Source organism: Dipodomys spectabilis, unplaced genomic scaffold (assembly GCF_019054845.1).
Source record: "Dipodomys spectabilis isolate Male_0828 unplaced genomic scaffold, ASM1905484v1 ptg000024l, whole genome shotgun sequence".
Taxonomy (NCBI): Eukaryota; Metazoa; Chordata; class Mammalia; order Rodentia; family Heteromyidae; genus Dipodomys; species Dipodomys spectabilis.
Window position 1 is genome coordinate 22688961 of NW_024870701.1, and position 12736 is coordinate 22701696.

Below are 12736 nucleotides of genomic sequence, written 5' to 3' on the forward strand. Positions count from 1 at the left end.
CTCGCGGGGTGACCGTCCCCGCTCGGCTCGGTCCTCCCCCTCCCCCGCCTGAGCCCTCCCTCCCTCTCTCCCTCCCCCATCCCCCCCCCCCCTTTCCTTTCACTAGGACTCCGGGACTCGGGAGAAGGGCGCGGGAGGCAGCCACCCGGGCCCGACCCCACTCCGGCGCTCGCCGGGGACGCGGGCGGGCGGGCGAGGGACGCGGCGGGGGTGGGGTGGGGGCGCGCGGGGCGGGCGCGACCATGGAGCGGCGGCGGCGGAGGCGGCGGGAGCAGCCTTAGCGAACCGCGGGGCGGCACAGCCACCGGCGGCGGCGGCGGGCAGGGGCGGCCCGGGGCGGCGGACCGAACTGCACAGCTCAGCAAAAGCGCCCTGGCCCTGGGCGCGCCGCCTCCCGCGAGCCCGAGCCCGAGCCCGGCCGCGCTTCTTTATCATTATTCCTGTCGAATTGTTTAATTTTTTTAAAGCTCCAACCCATCCTTTGAAGAAAAGGAAAGAAAACAAAACAGAGCGGAGAGCCGGGGCTCCGGGGCTCCGTGTGTGCGCATATACATACACAGATTCGATTTACGACGGTGATTTTGGGGAGGGGGGGGTGCTCCTGCTAAAATTAGCCGGGCTAGCCGCGCGCCTGTGTGTGCGTGTGTGCGTGTGTGTGTGTGTGTGTGTGTGTGTGAATGTGATTACTCCAGGACTCCTCGGGCTCCGGAGACGCCATTTTCCCCCTTGATATCTCTCTCCATAAATCGGTGGCGCGGCGGAGGCGGCCGCGTCGGGCGGGAAGCGCGGGGCCGGCCGGGGCGCCCGCCGCTCGCCGCCGCCTCCGCGCGCCTGGGCGCCCCCCCCCCCCCCTCCACCACCACCACCACCACCACCACCACCACCACCACCACCACCACCACCTCCACCACCTCCACCACCTCCACCTCCCTCCCTCCCGGCGGCGCCCCCCCCCCGTCCCCCGAGCCAGGGTGGCCCGCCCCGCGGGCTCGCCGTTTGACAGATGCTCATCGCCATGGAGTTGCGGCAGAAGCACCTTTGGGGGCTCGGGCGAGAGATCGGAGCGACCGGGATCTGAGCGAGCGCTGGAAGCCAGCGGAGCCGGAGCCGCCGGGACATGGGTGAGCAGCGCGCGGCGACCTTGGTCCGGGAACCCCGGCGCTTGGCCCTCCCCGCCGCCGCGCCGTGGGTTCCCCCCCACACACCTCCACACCACCTCCACCGCCCCCTCCCCCTGCACGTCCAGGGGCCACATGGGGCAGTGTGTGTGTGTGTGTGTGTGTGTGTGTGTGTGTGCCCTGCATACAAAAGTTCTCCTCGCCTCGCCGGGGGTTTTTGACTTTGCACGGCGGCGTTTGGAAGGGGAGAGCGGGCTGAGGAGGGCGGGATGGATGCTGGTTCCCGGGAGGGCTCGCTTGCCCAAAGGATGGGCGCGATTCTGGCCGGCCCCGCGGCGTGGGCAGTGATGCTTGGCTTAATTGGAGTGGCCCGTTGGTGGCGGCAATGGTGGAAGCGTCGTCGGGCTGGAGGGTTGGGAGCTTATTGAGTTTCGTCTAATCTGATCTCTTCCCCCCCCCCTCCTTCCACCTTCCCAATTCTTCCGAGCCCCCCCCCCCCCACCTCCCCGGGTCGGTCCTGCCGCGGGCTGCCGGGGGCCAGCGTGTTTGGCGTTGGTGGAGTGGACCCGGGAGGGGGGAGGGGTTGGAACCGGGGTGGAAAGGCAAGGCGGTAGGATTTTTTTTCTCTCTGTCTTTGTAACTTGCAGGTTAAGTGGAGCTAGAGAGCTACATTGTAACCTAGTTGTTTTTTTTTCTTCTTCTTTTTTTTTTTTGGGGGGGGGGCGGTGTATCAGAATCTTAATGTGTCGGTTAATAGAGAAGAACTGGCAAGAAGTGGTCCAGCGGGCGAAGGTTGGTGTCTGCTTGTGTTCTGGGGCTGTTGCATTGGTCTTTCTCTTAAAAAAAAGAAAAGAAATCTTAATGGATCTGAGTCCCGTTTCTTGTGCTCTCCGGCTTGAGGATTCTGCAAAGACAGGAATTCCCTTAAAAGCAGGCGAATGCCGCTTTGAAAGCACGCATTGTGTGCGTGTTCTAGAGGAGCCCTTGGGTTTGGGAATTAACAGCAGGCTTCCCCTGTCGGCGTTTCCAGAGCAAAATCACTCCCGGAAAGGAAGCCCTTCAGTATCGATTTATTGTTTTTGTCTTTCGAACCATTATCTCTTTGACCAAAACACTGTCTGAGAAGTTCCCCCAGAAGGAAAGTCAGGTAAACGGAACTGGACAGATCTGTAGCAAGATGGTGATAACGGTCATGCTGGCTTTGGTTGTCTGTTTGTGATGGGAGCATTATTGGGTAATTGCCATTTCTGATCGGTAGAGCATGCTGGTTCTAAAATAATAACAACAATAATAACAATAGTAGTAAGTTATTGCTGAAATGCTGTCTTCCATCCCTCCTCCCCTGTCCTCCCCTGCTCACTACAATTCTGAAATCGGATCCAACTGGAAATATTTTCATTGGTGATCTGAAAGTTATGTAGTTGGAAGTAGGAGACGAGGCTGGAGGTACTGGGGGTGTGGAAGGAGAGTTGTGTTCTTGCAGCCTCTAGATGCTACATTTCTTCTTTATGTGTGTCTGCCTAGAAGGACTGTTGAGGGCAAGAATTTCCGATCTGTTTCCTCTTAAAATAAACTGTCCTGATAATCTCATGGTTGACATCTAATACTGACATTGTAATTTGTGTGTTTCTTTATCCCTGGTGAAACTCTTCTTCTGTAGGGACTTTGTTTTAGAATTCTACAGAAGCTCTCCTATAATCCCACAACTATTCACACCTTTCCCTTAAAGTTTGGTTGGAGTCCATGGTCTGTAAGGAAATAATGACGTTACTTGTTTTTCTCTGACATTCCTTTCCCTTTCCTTTTTCATTCCTTCACTGTTCATCCTGCCTTTCTTCATTTCCTGTAGATTTGCACTGAAGACTAAGTTTTATAAAGTAACTGTCACTGGAATTCTTTGGTAGTTTGGTTCCTGTAGTCCATACAGGTAAATCTCCAGGGTCTCATCCAAACTCAGCTATGTTTTGCCAAGAGGTTATTGTGTATGTTGTAAGAAGGAAGGAGAAGGAGAGGGACTTGGAGACGGGTATGTTATTCTGTGCAGGCCACAGCTGCAGCACTAGATGAGACCTAGGTTTTTTTTTGGGGGGGGAGGCGTGTAGAGAATGAGTTTTCCAGTTAGAGGTTGGTAGGCGGGGCCAACTAGCCAGGGGTGGTTTGTGAAGGAGGAGAAAGTTTATAGCACTTTAAGGTGTAGTCAGTTTACAATCTCAGGTCTCTCCCTGCTTTTCTCTGGATTTCTGTGGCTTCTGCCATCCGTCTCCTCCTGGAGGGAGGTCTAATTTTTTTCTTTTTTCTTTCTTTCTTTCCTCTCTGATCTAGGGTTCCTAGGTTTCAGAACATAGTTGCAGGTGCTGTGTTTTCCACTTGTACTTATTCTCAATGCCAATTACCAGAAAAGAGTGTTGGAGATAATGTGTGATGTAAATCAGAAGAGAAGGAAGAAAGCAAGTATGGTTGAACACTGAGAGCTTTGCAAGCTACAGGGAATATAGCCCTAGATATAGAGACCAGTGCTTAAAGTACTGCCTAGGACACAATCTTCTTCCCTGGTTAGTTAAAAGAAGAAAAAAAAAAAGGAAAAGTAAGAGAAAAAGTTCTGGATTGGGGAAGTTGTAGTAATGTTCAGACGGGGTCCTGGGAGCTGTTGCCAGTATAGTAACCTGAGCTGAGCTGAGCTAGGGGAAGGAGGTGGAGAGCACCAGCATTGTTTAGCCAGAGGAGGGAAGCAGACTTGTCTCTTTTAGCAAGGAAAATAGACGTGTCACGGGTGGAGTAAACAAACTCAGGGTGGGGGAGGGGGATGGAGTGAACATAAGGAGGGCCATCTGAGATGCAGCGTGTTTGGTGAGGAAGGGACTACTTCTGGCCTGGGAGAAAGTATCAGAAAATATCAGTTGCCTTATATGTTCATGAATGGGCTAGGCCAGCTAAAGGCTGTAATCTGATCTTTTGCACATTAACATCAGAATGTTACATAGGAAGGCTCTGCACAGAGCCCCAGCTCTGAACTTCACAAGAAGGAAACCTGGAAATATCCCTGAGGGAACCAAGAAGCTCCCACTGATGCCATGAGGGCTTCTGGTCATGTACTTAAACCACTCATGGTGAGCTGCTTTGCCAATCACCAATGACCTGGGCAGGGGGGAAGAGGAAGAGAGAGAGGGGGGGGAGGGAGAGGGAGATTTTCTTTGGAAATTGCAATTGAAAACTGGTCAGTGGGGAGAGAGAGAGGCGGCACTAAGGCTTTTGTCGAATAAGAAATAAATAGGTAGGCACTTTTCCTCCTGGATCCCCCATTCCTTTTCTGCTGTTATCTTAACTTTGAATTCCATTAGGGGTAGAATCAATACTTCTTTGGCACCAAAGCATGCATCCAGGAGAACAGAGTTCTTGCAACATGATCATTATTTTTAGTGGTACTTCAATCTCCGCTCTGAAATATATATATATATATATATATATATATATATATATTATGCAAAAGGAAGAAGATGAGAATTAGTTAGATGGATGGGACATCCTTTCTAGGCTCCTGTGGAGACACTGAAACTTGGCTTGGACCTTGGCTTCCCAGAATACCAGATTTTCCCTTAGAGACTGAAACTTTTAATTGAAACCAGAAAGCTATTGAAGGTAGACTCAGCCAATGAAATTCTGTTTTCTCTGATGCTCTGGGGTAGGAAATAAAAAGGTTTTTGTTTTGTTTTGTTTTGTTTTTCTGATGGCTTTCAAGTTGCTTTCATTATACTCCTTTCAGACAAACAAGGCCAATCACTTTTAACACATTAGCGTTGTCGAAGTTAGTTGCAGAGCATTTAAACTGGGATGATAATGGTAGAATTTGTTCAGAGGCCCAAGGTACTGGAGAGTCTTAGCGGAAGTGGGTGAGAGCAAAGGAAGGTGTTCTTGTCCAGGAGAGTACAGCATAGGGCTGAAGAAAGGAAGCCTCACATAGTTTTTAAAGCACCCCATTTTATCTACTCCTAGAGTTGCCGTGAGGATGAGACCAAAACAATTCAGCTCCATTCATGTGCTACTGCATCTAATGAAGCTGAGTCAGCTATAACAAAATACTTTGAGATGATCAACTTATAAATAGAAAAGATTTATTTTGGCTTACAGACTTACGGCTCTAATCCATGATGACTTGGGCCTGTGGCAAGGCAGTACATACTGGTGGTAGAACCAAACTGCTCACTTCAGAGCCAGGAAGTAAAACATAGAAAAAAATGGGAAGGAGCTTGGATGTTCAAATCCCCTTCAAATGCACAGCCCTCAGTAGCTTATAGACCTCCCACTAATCTCTGCTTCTTACAAAGTTTTACCAGCTCTCAATAGTGCTACTCTAGGGACCAGTCTTTTAACACAGAGATCTTTGAGTAACATTCAGCATTCAAACTCTAGAACTGAGTGAGTTCCCCAAAGTGTTTTAGTCAGAATGGAAGGGAGAATTCTGTTATCATATGCCACAAGTTTTGGCTTCTCTTAGAGCTCTTTCTGAAGGTCACCTGATGTTTCCATATAATCCTCATGAAGTTGCAAACACATTGGCCAGCCAAACACCTGATCTGTACAGAAAAGAAAACACCAAGTTTCACGGAGTATACTTCCTGAATGCCGAGAGATGATGACAACCTACCTTATTATTTGGCTCTGAGTTATCATTTCAACTTTCCTCAGCCTTCTGCTTGGATTTCAGATTCACTTGGGCATACCAAATTAGGGCGAAATAAAGTTTTGGGAGATAATGACCTGAGATGGTCTAGTCTAAATTAGTGACCCATGGAGGTCTCATAGGTTCAGAAACAGCAGCTTTCCTAAGAGCTGGAGTTGAGCCTTTCTAGAGGGTACCCTCTAAGTTCAAGAAAACATTTCTAATATCTTTAGCTTAGAAACCAGTAGTTTCCCAACCTGTTTAGAGCATGCCAGAGCCACATGAAGAGTGGAACACCCCAAAATTCATAGTACCTCTTGAGAAGAACCAACTACATCATCTCCAGGAGCTGAAGTTGGTTTATGATGCAGAGTTGCATGTAAAACAAGTCTAGATAGAGCCAACTGGGCCGACAGGCAGGCAGTGCTTTGCCTTTCAAAGTGCTAGGAAAAGAGGGGATAAATTGGTGAGAAGAATTGTGTTAGCTTGGAAAAATTTTTTTTTCCTGATCCAACGTATCATTTTCCACCAAAAATACTTCCTTTTATATGTATGGAAATTTGTTCTTTTCAAAAATATCTTCACATCACCCCTTTGGTTCTTCCGAGGAAAGAAGCCAAAGAGGCATTTTATCTTTATGCAGAAGATGAGGTAATGATGGTAATGGAGTTACCTAAAATGACAGAGGTTGGGGGTGACTTGGGTGCCAGATATTTTGGGTAAAACTCCAGTAGCTTGATACTTGAGGTGACAAGATATGCCTTGAATCCTTTCCTCAGTTCGTCCCAGTTAAATGACCCCAGCAAGGTATTTTACCTATTTGTACATCAGTAACCTACTCAGTAAAACGTGTTGGAGCGGGGTACAGGGGGCTTTAAAGATTAAATATACCAGCTAGTTTCTGTCACTAAATTCTGGGCTGGTTCCTAGAGACTGGTATCTGAGATTATTGTTGTCTGGCCTACAGATTAATAACCCCTTGGACAGACCAGAAATACCCATGAGGGCCCTTTGTGTTCTAATAATTCCATTGATTTGATAGTGTAGATGTATGTACGGTGGGCAAGTTGAATTATTCAACTCATATACAGCTTGCATTGTGATATGTCTATGTCCAGCTGAGACCCAAAGTCCATGTGCTGTCCAGTTGGAATCAAGGAAGTATTGGTGTTCTGGAAGTGTTCTTTGAAAAAAAATCAAAAGAAGAAAAGCAACGCATGGGTGTAGCCACATAGAGAGGGGAGGTGGCAGGGAAAGAACAATAGTTCTTTATCAGGGAACCACTATGGCTGAGCAGTGACATTCAGACCCTAATTTCCAACTTCTCTAAAGAATGAACAAATGTCAGGGTTGTCTCTGTCTCAGTAAGAACAGGAAGTTCTCTAGAATCAGGAACATTCTTCAGTCTTCTTGGCTCCTCAACTCTGTCTCTCCTCTTGCTCTTTCCCAAGACACCTGATCCTTTCTGTCTGGCAGCTGACACTGAGCCACCTATGCAGAGTTATTGAGTGAAACTTCAGTTGACCAAACACACACCAGGCTCTGTGCTCTTGTCAGACTGGTTTCCTCACTGACCTGGGCACTTTGTCACCTGCCCACCTCCACACTTCAGCCCTCTCAGGGTTGCTGCTTCCTTGCTGGAAAGTGCCCTGACTGGTCCCTTTTAAGCAGAGCTGTGTCTTAGGAAACTAGCCACCCCACCCCCTCAGTGAGGACACTGGAGTCACTAACCACAGCTCCCTTGTCCTGGTTCCCCGAGCATTTTGTGTCCAAGCGCAGGCCACGCCCAGCCATTCTGCCTTGCTGTTCTCTCACCTACTTTCGCCCCTTTTTAAAGAAAGGGGTGAAGCTTGCAACTTTTTTTATTTTTTACTTTTGGCAGTACTGGAGTTTGAACTCAGGAACTAGTACTTGCTAGGCAGGCACTCTACCAGGTGAACTGTGCCTCTGGTCTTTTTATTTTTGTTTTTATTTAGCTATTTTTTAGATATGGCCTTGCATTTTTGCTCAGGGCTAACCTCGGGCCATGATCCTCCTACTTATGCTTCCTGTGTAGCTGGGACCACAGGTACACACCTTCCTGCCTGGCTGTTGGTTGAGATGAACTTTGCTAACATTTTGTCTACGCTAGCCTCAAACTGCACTTCTTCCAATTTCTACCTCCTGAGTAACTGGGATTATAGTTGTGTATGCCCACATCTTGCACCTGTTTATGATAGATTTTTGGTTCATGAATGAATCAAAGAATTTGTATATTTATATATTAGCCAGATACTGGAGGTTCATGCCTATAAGTATAGCTACTCAAGAGGCTAGGATCCTGGTTTGAAGTCAGGAAACTCCATGAGACTTTTATCTCTAAGGAACCACCAAAAAGCCAGAAGTGGAGGTGTAGCTCAAAGGGCAGAGTACCAGCCCTGAGCAAAACAAAACAAAACACAAAACTAAGGGACATAGCTCAGGCCCTGAGTTCAAACCCCATGAACTTCACAAACATGTTGAGGTTTTTTTTGCGGGGTGGATGGTGGGGGTGGTAATTGGGGCTTGAATTCAAGGCGTGGGCTCTGTCTGTTAGCATTTTTTGCTCAAGGCTAGCATTCTAGCACTTGAGCCACACCCCCATTTCTGGCTTTTTGGTGATTAAATGGAGATATGACTCTTAGGGACTTTCCTACCTGGGCTGTCTTTGAACTGTGATCCTCAGATCTCAGCCTCCTGAGTTGCTAGGATTACAGGCATGAGCCACTGTTGCCTGATCATAAATGTTAATGAAGGTATACTATAGCTCTCCAAAATGAAGCCGCACAATGAAGGCCTCTTAGGATAATTAACTATTTATATTTAATGGCTTTTTTATATTTTTGGGCTAACTTTCAGGGAAAATCACCCAATCTCAGCTTCTTCCTTAAAGTCTGAGGTAATGATGTCATAGCACATTGGCCTCCTCATAGCACATTGACCTCCTCTCACTCACTGATTCACTCATTCACCCAATCATGAAATATTTATTAAGTGCCTACTAGAGTCTCATCACCACTCTAATTCACACAGCTCTTGACTTTCTCTGAAAGTCCCACTTGCATTCTCTGTCCACCACACTCATTCTGGTACTTAACCGTGTTGTTTTCTTTGATATTCAAGTCCAAGTGCTTTTGCTCCTTGGTGACTGAGTGAGCCTGACCACAATGGAACTGAGGAAAGGCTGAAAGTGAAAGTAATCAAGAAGGGCCAGTAGCAAGGGGAGGGAGGCAGGCAGCAGGGAGGCCATCTGTTAGCATAGGATACAGCACAGGTTGCATTGGTTCTACTGCTTTGTTGGCCCATCATAAAGTGGAATAGTCACAATTGGTGTGAGCAGTCCTTTTTGACATTTTGGGACTCTAAATAACTAGATGTATCCCAGAGTTGTGTGTGTGTGTGTGTGTGTGTGTGTGTGTGTGTGTGTGTACATGTATACCTGCATGTATGTGTGCATGTGTGCATGCACACGCCAGTTCTTGGGCTTGAACTAAGGGTCTGGGTACTGTTCTTGAGCTTTTTGCTCAAGGCTAACATTATATCACTTGAGCCACAGCTCCATTTCTGGCTTTTTGGTGGTTAATTGGAGTAAAGGGTCTCACAGACTTTCCTGCCTGGATTGGCTTTGAACCTGGATCTTCAGATCTCAGCCTTCTGAGTAGGTAGAATTACAGGCATGAGCCACCAGTGCCTAACAATCTCAAGGATTTTAGCATTATCATAAAGCCTACAGCTCTTCAAACCCACTTAATGACACCCCAACAACTGTCTAAACCAATCCTACTGGAAATTAATGAGCTTTGCTCAGTATTTGATGTGGTTGAGAGAGTTATAGCAGGGGAAGTTGGTGCCCTGGGGTAAATTGAATCAGAAGCTTCCCAATTAGAACAGAACAGGCTTGTAGGGAAGAACTGAGGAGTAGATGGCAAACTCTGTATGAAGAAATACCACAAAGAATAATGTGGAATGAAGAAAAGGGTTAAAGTATTTCCACTTCTTTTGAAGCCCAGCCTTCTTTGGTGGAATAATTGAGTTGACATGAGGAAGATGGTACAAAGGCAGCTTCTGGAAAGTCCAAAACCATAACATCTGCCAAAGCTTTGCCCTGGCTTCCCACGCCCTGGAGGCATCTGGAATCTCCACTGTGAATATTTCACTTATGTCATACATCTATGGTCTGGGTATCATTTTTCTAAGTGGAGTTTAAAGAACCTGAAGCATGGGTTAACTCCTTCTTCTGGGGGGTACTCTCTATCCTTTTTTTTTTTTGTCGGTCGTGGGGATTGAACTCTGGGCCTGGGCGCTGTCCCTCAGCTCTTCAGCTCAAAGCGAGCACTCTACCACTTGAGCTACGGCGCCACTTCCGGTTTTCTGGTGGTTTATTGGAGATAGGAGTTTCACGGTCTCTTCTGCCCGGGCTGGCTTTGAACCGCGATCCTCAGATCTCAGCCTCCTGAGTAGCTAGGATTACAGGCGTGAGCCACCAGCGCCCGGCTACTCTCTATCCTTCTACACCTGTCTTCCCTGCAAAGGGAAACCTGTGTTCAGCAGTAGCTGATAAGTTGCTTTGTATTTTTAACCCCCAAAACCAGAGTTCCCTGTGAGGTTAGATTGGGATGACATCAAGAAAATTGGCCTTTGACCTAAGGGACTGTAAATAGTTTAATTAGGATACACTGATTGGGTCTTTAGGAAAAGGAAACCTCTGCAAGCTACTGAGATTCTGAGATGACTTGGACCCCAGAATCTTGCAAAGGATTTGGGATAAGAATGCAGAAAGGGTCCAGGAGAGGGAGAAGAACAAAAACATTGTGTGAAAACCAGTTCTTCACTATTCTTTTTATCTGCCAATGCTTCAGTTTGCAGTGGAAAAGAATGCTTGTTGTTTGAACTTAGGACGGTGCCATAGGGAGATGGAGTAGCTAAATCTGGTGAATTCAAATTAGTGGTCTGATAATGCTTGTTGGAAGCATTGGAGGCACTTACGTAAGTGTAGCAGCGTAATGAAGTAGGTGGCTGCTGGCTATGCCTGTGACCTATTGTTATTTGAGCAATGAGATCTTTGATTTTTTTAAAAAGTATTGATTAATAGTGGTGGCTAAAAAGGACCATTTGATGTGAAAGCTCTGTGGGCCTTCTTTCTGTTCATTATTTGTACTCTGGAGCTCTATTACAATCAGTATTTTGATCCACAAATATTTATTAAAGTCTTGGCATTGCAGCCTTTGTGAGCCATTAAGCCTGGCACTCTTGATGGGGAAGACCTGCTATGAGATGTGACTTTAGCCTTTGGGGAATGGACAGGATATTTGAAAGGGCATGCTTAATAATGGTGAAATCATCCCTCCGCAGCTCATCTAAGAACATGATTCAAAGTGGAGGTGTGCTGTTCGTATGCTCAGTACTGAAGTGTAGCAGAAGAAGTCTTTGAGGAGGATGTGCTTAATAGTAGAAGTGCAACGGGAGATGGTTTTGGGGAGTAGATTACCTTTGACATAGAAGCAGAGGTAGGATGAGGTGTAAGGATAAATTTAGAACTGTCTCAAGGCAGTGAATGTTAAGTGTGAGTATGCACCACAAATGGCAGGCTCTGGCAGGCAGCTCTGAGATGAAGGTCCAGATAACTGAGGTGGAAGGGCTGGCCACGCCTCGCAGGCACTTTACTGACGTGAGGTCTTCTTCCACAATGGAAGGATGAAACCCAGGGTTCTCTAAGTTGATCTTAGTTCATGTATCCAGGGTGGAAATTTAAAGTCATCAACTTCTCAATACTTTGAGTGGGCAAAATCAAGTTTGTTCATTGTCATCAAATACAATAGACTCCTATGGGTGCTATGAGGAGTCCCAAGAGAGGAGAAAGATCATGTTGCTGCTCTCAATCTGGGTAGAACATGTCCTAAGATCCCCTGGAACACATTGTATGTCTCTCAGGCTAAAATACTGAATTGTAGTGGGAGCCCATGTAGTGGGGCCACTATAGAGAAAGCTCAAGGATTGGATGGGGGCCACTTTATCCTGAATGATGGGATGTTTTAAGGTGGGTGCAGAGAGGTAAGGGAGATGCCTTGGGACCACAGGGCTCTGGATGGCAGACAGCAAGGCAGATGGGTCGGGTACTGTAAGAATCAGATCAAAGCCTTAGCTCCCTAGAGCTGAGCTGAGGAGACAGGATCCAGGAGCAGAGTGCGAGACCGCAGAGCAGAAGGACATGCCACCAGGGACCTCCACACATTCCACACATGAAAGAACTCCAACACAGTACCATGCTGCCTGCCTCCGTCTAAGTCCTGTCTATCACCAGCTCTTCAGACTGGGGTTCAAAAGAAGTCTCTTTAGAATGAACAATGAAACTACCTATTTGCATTTGAACTGGAATGGTCACTCTGGGACATAGAAATCTCCACTGGAACTTTTCTCCACGAGTTTACTGTATCATTGGAGAAAGACATGCAAGTTTCAGTAGCAATGCAATGTTTAAGCGACACTTCAAGATAGCTGGAGGAGAAATATCAAAAAGAAAGGGAAGTGGAGCTAATATTTGCTTAGCTCTCTGGTATGCCTAGCATCTCCTTCACAGCAGAAGCATAAATATGTAAGTGTCAGATTATACTTTATGTTCAAACAACAATGAACAAAGCAATTGCTGAATCAGATGGATGAAAAGTTGAGGGATTTGAATTCAGACTGAACTTGCAGTGGGGTCAACATTAGAGAAACTTGAAAGAAAGACTGAGGAATTTATCATCTGCTAGATCATCTGGTTTCTACCCATTGTCTCCAAGTAAGTTTGCCATTTTTACCCCTAACTTACAAATGATGAGTGGAGGACCAGAGTTACAGTAACTTATATTGGTTGTCCAGCCCACCTTTGCACCCATCTTGGAAAATTCTAGGAGAGTTTAAAATTCAGAGAGTTTAAATGATATGGCCAGTCAGATGTCAG

The 12736-nt window shown here is 46.9% G+C and overlaps 1 protein-coding gene across 2 annotated transcripts in view; it reads left to right on the forward strand.

Moving 5' to 3' along the window:
• The first annotated feature begins 964 nt into the window (after positions 1-964).
• Positions 965-12736, forward strand: part of Setbp1 (SET binding protein 1) — a 354179-nt gene continuing 342407 nt past the window's right edge. For both annotated transcript variants that reach the window (XM_042675182.1, XM_042675183.1), the window contains exon 1: positions 965-1121. The gene's annotated coding sequence lies outside the window, so the exon portion shown is untranslated. The remainder of the gene's footprint in view (positions 1122-12736) is intronic.